Raw genomic sequence first — 5,347 nt, 5'->3', positions numbered from 1 at the left:
AAGTGAATCCACATGCAGCTCCACCAGCTATGTCCTTATACTTCTGGCTGATGTCAGAGTTGATGTGAAGGTACTTGAAAAACTGCACCCTCTCCATACACTTAACATGATTTAGTAGAGTAACTGCAAAAAGTACTCAAAATGTGTATAAACCAGCAAACTCTTACATTATTAAATTAACCACTAAGGGTAGGCAGACAATAATGGTGTGAGGATCAGGATCCTTAAATAAATATTCTGGATAATCAGGTCCTCTTTGAAGCAGTTAATGACTGGGAAGACTATAATAATGTCTAAATCCATCTGCATTCAATTTTTCCACCTGATTTTGCATATATAGCCTAACCTCCAATAAGATTAATTGGCAAACTGATAGGCTATTTTGCAACCATCTTCTTCCAAAATCAAATTTCAATTGCCATGCACAACTCCCATCCTGCCTGAGCTGATATGTGGTCTTTTGTAAATGGTTAAAGGGTAGGGTCAGACACAGCTAATGACTGATGATGATGATGTGAACAAAGGTAAAAGTAAATAGTTAATGGTTAATGGTTTAAAGCAAAATAAATGTGATAGACATCTAAGGTCATGTATCACTATAGTAAATGTTAGTGAAGGGTGGTTGGGTTAGTGATTAGTTGTTAAAGCTGGGCTAAGGAATTGGTGAGTGAATGGGTTAGGGTCGAGTGAGGTAATGTAAAGGGGTTAGATTAATTGAAGGATTTATATGCGTTTGAGGAAGGAAAATAGGTTGTCAAAGCAGAAAGTGTGAGATTCTGTAAGGATGTCTGATACGCTGGGATGTCTATGTAGGGAGGATAGGTGGGGGAAAGTAGAGGTATGGGCTGCTTCAAAACGTGGGCATGATAATAGAATGTGTGGGACTGAAAGAGGAACATTACATAGCGAACATAGGGGTGGATCGGATTGTGACATCAGATAGGAGTGTGTTAGACGGGTGTGGCCAATGCGTAACCGGGCGAGAGCCGTCTCCCAACATCTGTTCCGATAAAATGGAGCTGACCAGGAGGAGATTGATAGTTTTACAGTATGTAATTTATTTGTGTAGAGTATTTGAGATTCTTGTAGAGGTGGGGGTAGTAGAAGGGCGGGGGCGTGTGGAGGAGGGAGTAGTGTTGAGGGGGGTAGTGTTATGGGGAGGTGGGCAATAAGGCTGTAAGGTAGTAATAAGGGGAGATGGGGTAGTTGATGAAGAAGGTTGTGGGAGTTGAGGTGTTGAAGTTGAGCATGTTGGGAGAGTGGAAATGTCTCCTGGGGTTGGGTGTTGATTAGGATGGATACTTTACTAGTAGGCATTGAGGATGGGGTAGTTGTTGTAGTGTTCGGAGCCATGGTCAAAGGAGAGCCTGGGGTCAGGGAATCGGGCTTGGGGCTATTTGATGAAGGGGCAAGCCTCATTGCCACTAAAAGTGGAATTACATTTTCATTATTGGCCATTATTCCCCTTGGGTATGTTGGGGAGAAAAAAACAGTTCACCCCTCAGGGTCCCCTTGAGGGGTAAGGACTAGGTAAGGCAGGGGATTACCGTGGCCATGGCTCCCTCAGGCCATTCAGGACTGGCACAAAGTCATCCTTTCAGCACAGCTCTCACACCTTAGGAAGTGGGTAGTAGAAGGGATTGGTGAAGGGACTGAAACAAAAAGTATGAGTGGAAAAAAGACCATGCAAAATTAGTTGAATCAAGGGCTGAGTCCCAAGGTTGGGGAGTTCCCCATCACTGGGTCTCAGTCTCCACCTCCTAAGCCTCCCTACAACAACAACGGGCAAGGGATTGGGGGGAGGTAAAAGAAAAAGTGGAATTATTGCAAGGGAAAGATGTCTACAAAGTACACAAAGCAAGACATAGCAAATGGTACTGAAATACACTGCCTGGAGACTGTTGGCAATCATCTGCCAGTCATTATCATGGGATTAACATTAAAACAAATTTTTCATTTGCTCACCTTAATTTAATTTCATGATATCTTAGAATGATACAAAAAAAAATGTGTGTGTGTCAGATGGGCAAAATTGCATAAAGACTACTTCCCTAAGGCCACTTACATTTTTTCTTACATGCTTTTGGCCAAATTTGCATTTGGTGAGCTTTTTTCAGTACTAATCATTTATCGAAGGCCAATATTTAAATCAGAACAATAATGCATATACAGCATCATTACAGTACTCATTAGGAATATTGGGCCAACAGTACTCTCCCGACTTATCATAAACATTGATGATTCTCGTAATCAATAAGAACAGAATAATATATTTTGACATTTCAAATTCATTAAAAAATTCCTCTTAGAATTAAGGAAAGGAAAATGTTAATTTTTGCTTTCTCTTGTGAGAGAACCTTGTTAGATTTTAAACATTATAGTATAATACTCTCTATGCATATTATTATGTCTTTTTTTGGAAATATCTATTCAAACCCATTGTTATTGGAAAGGGTAATAATATCATTCAAAATGTCAAACTGTGTGATCAATGTGCCCATAAAAGAGGAGTTAGCAGTGGGAGGCATTAATAAACTGACAAAGTTTAACCAGGACTACATTTAGCTTAGGGAGATTTGTTTATTTATTGAAAAAATTCTGCCATGTCAGCATCTAAGGTCATTAGCAGCATACCTAAAATATAGTGACAGGGTGTACCTCTTGGGGGCAGAGCCACCAGGAAAGAAGTTTTTTGGTTTAGAGGGCAATGTTTTTGGATTTCCAGAATGGTCAATGGTCAAAACAAACAAATGTGCCTATCATCAAATGACATAGAATTTTGACAAAGTTTTGTGGTAAAAAGGAAAAAAATTATTAATGATCAGAATAAGTGGACAGAAGGGATGAATAAGGAATGGAGAGGTTCAGGTTTATGGGGGTTATTGGTGGTCACCAACTGACACTCTGGCAGAGAACCTCAATATAACCCCTAGCCACTTAACCCAATGCCGTCAGGGAAAATGAGTAAAAAATGGGGAAAATGCTGTGCTCATTTTCTATATTTTTGTGAAATGTCTCTGTATATAGATGGCTTTGCTAGTGCTTAGCCACAAAGGAGTCAATTAGTAGACCTTGTGACCTTACCTAATTTGAATTGGCAGGAAAAAATTATTTTTTGCTAGTGCTATGAATATCGATAGTGTTATTTTTATTATAAACATTATAATTACTTTAATGTTATAAACATTAGTAACAGCAAAATAAGATAACGTAAAATATTTTGTAAATCAAAGAAAAGGGTAAACAGGAGAGACAGGCAGTACTCGTAACTGGCTCATAAATGACTTAATACATGTGTTGCCATCTATGTGTAAAAACAATCAAACAAGTACTCACAGTGGGCATAGCATGTATGTACATGTCATGCCCATCAGCATTGGGTTAAGTCACATAGATGGCATTATCTGTATGATACTGCTTTTAATATTTTTCTATCTTTATCAATGTATAGCTATGCAATGCTCTACCCAAGTATAGGCTAATTACATAATGGTCTAAAACAGAATGTCACATAGATACAGAAAAATGAACAATACTGATACTCATCTGCACTAATGAAGAGTAGCATTACTACTTAATATTTAAAAGAATAACCACAATGACTTAGATCATCACTGCAGAAAAGAAAAATAAATCTCTAGCACACCTATTTTGGCAAAGTGGAGCTCATTAACACTTAATGCCAAACAAGGAAACAGTCTACCTTATGCATCTAGAATAGGCCTATATGGGGTGGAGCTTGCTGGCCTAAGTAGAATGGGTGGAGACAGAGGCAATCATTTGATTTTCCACCTATGAACTATTACCCTTTATCACATAAAGTTGATTTCCAAATACAAAGCAGATCATATCTGGAAAGTGCAGCTTCTTGCATGACCCATCGTCTATGGTGAGCTAATTTTCTGGGTCTTCTTCACCATGTGTTGTGTCAACTAATAGTAATTCTTGGACCCTAGACCTCATTCATCCAACAAAATCTATATCAATATATCTCAGTCAAGGAAGGTACTGCAAACCCCATTTATAACTTGTGTTTATGGTACCAATTTAATGCAGCTTTGCATAACCAACTTTGATAAAGATAGCAAACTTGCTAAGAGAGAAACACAAAAATACCCATTGATAACAACAATAAAGGCCTATAAAATTTCCTACCACTATCTTATGGTTGCCTACAGATATCATTGTTAACATAGAAATGCATCTATGACGCCAAAATAGGAGTTTAAACGTCTTGTCCAACTTGTTGGATGAAGAGTTCCGAACGCAACATTTTACCAACACATGTCACTGCGGTAACGAAATCATTAATTCTTATTACAGAGCTTACGCAAGTTAATTCAGCTATGTACTAAAACTATATCTACACATTTCCCTATCCACAGTGTACAGGCCACGACTGCGATTATTAATGAAAAACATAATGATAATGAAAATCTTACCGTTTCCTGAAATTACTTGGGACATCAAAAGAATTTTGCTCAATGTTTACAAACCATCAGAGGAGGTCGTTTAATCACCGAATCGGAACGTAGATGGGATACACCGAAGAATGGATTCAGACTTTAGGGACCCTTTTTTTTTGGGGGGGGGGGGCAAAATGCTATTGCGGAAGGATTGGTATTTATATTCATATAAATACCAATTTATATATATTATATATATACTATATATATATGTGTGTGTGTGTGTGTGTGTGTGTGTGTGTGTGTGTGTGTGTGTGTGTGTGTGTGCGTGTGTGTGTGTATGTGTGCGTGTGTGCGTGCGTGTGTGTGTGTGTGTGTGAGTGTGTGTGTGTGTGTGTGTGTGTGTGTGTGTGTGTGTGTGTGTGTGTGTGTGTGTGTGTGTGTGTGTGTGAGTGTGTGAGTGTGTGTGTATGTGTGTGTGTGTGTGTGTGTGTGCGTGTGTGTGTGTGTATGTGTGTGTGCATTTACATACAAATATATACACACACACACATATATATATATATATATATATATATATATATATGTATGTATGTATAAATATATACATATACAAATAACTAGGTAAACAAATATGTATATGTTTATATATATATATATATTTATATATATATATTTATATATATATTTATATATAATTATACACACATACACACACACAATATATATAAACATACATATACATGGGTGGCTACACTTACTACTGGTCGGGCCGCGGCGATGGCCACCATACCCTGGGAGTAGCCATAGCCATCTCCAGCAGACTTCAACCCTCGGTAGGTCACTCCAGTCGATGAGCGTATTATGGTATTGAGACTGAAGCTTTCATTTCATGTCTCTTGTTGCTGTATACGCTCCTATGAATGTATATAAACTTGAGG

General features: G+C 38.1%; 1 protein-coding gene across 3 annotated transcripts in view; it reads right to left on the bottom strand.

The window, feature by feature from the left end:
- Positions 1 to 4,510, bottom strand: part of LOC125033352 (zinc finger protein 407-like) — a 48,900-nt gene extending 44,390 nt beyond the window's left edge. For 2 of the 3 annotated variants that reach the window (XR_007115594.1, XM_047624777.1), the window contains exons 1-2: positions 4,443 to 4,504; positions 1 to 123 (exon numbers count right to left, since the gene is read on the bottom strand). The exon at positions 1 to 123 is cut by the window's left edge and continues 30 nt beyond it. The gene's annotated coding sequence lies outside the window, so the exon portion shown is untranslated. Of the gene's footprint in view, positions 124 to 4,442 lie in introns of all 3 variants that reach the window. The other variant, XM_047624778.1, reaches the window with a different exon arrangement.
- Between the last annotated feature and the right edge of the window lie 837 nt (positions 4,511 to 5,347).

The sequence above is a fragment of the Penaeus chinensis genome, chromosome 16, assembly GCF_019202785.1.
Source record: "Penaeus chinensis breed Huanghai No. 1 chromosome 16, ASM1920278v2, whole genome shotgun sequence".
Lineage (NCBI taxonomy): Eukaryota > Metazoa > Arthropoda > Malacostraca > Decapoda > Penaeidae > Penaeus > Penaeus chinensis.
The sequence above is the reverse complement of the archived record's forward strand: the minus strand, read 5'-3'. Positions and strand labels throughout refer to the sequence as shown.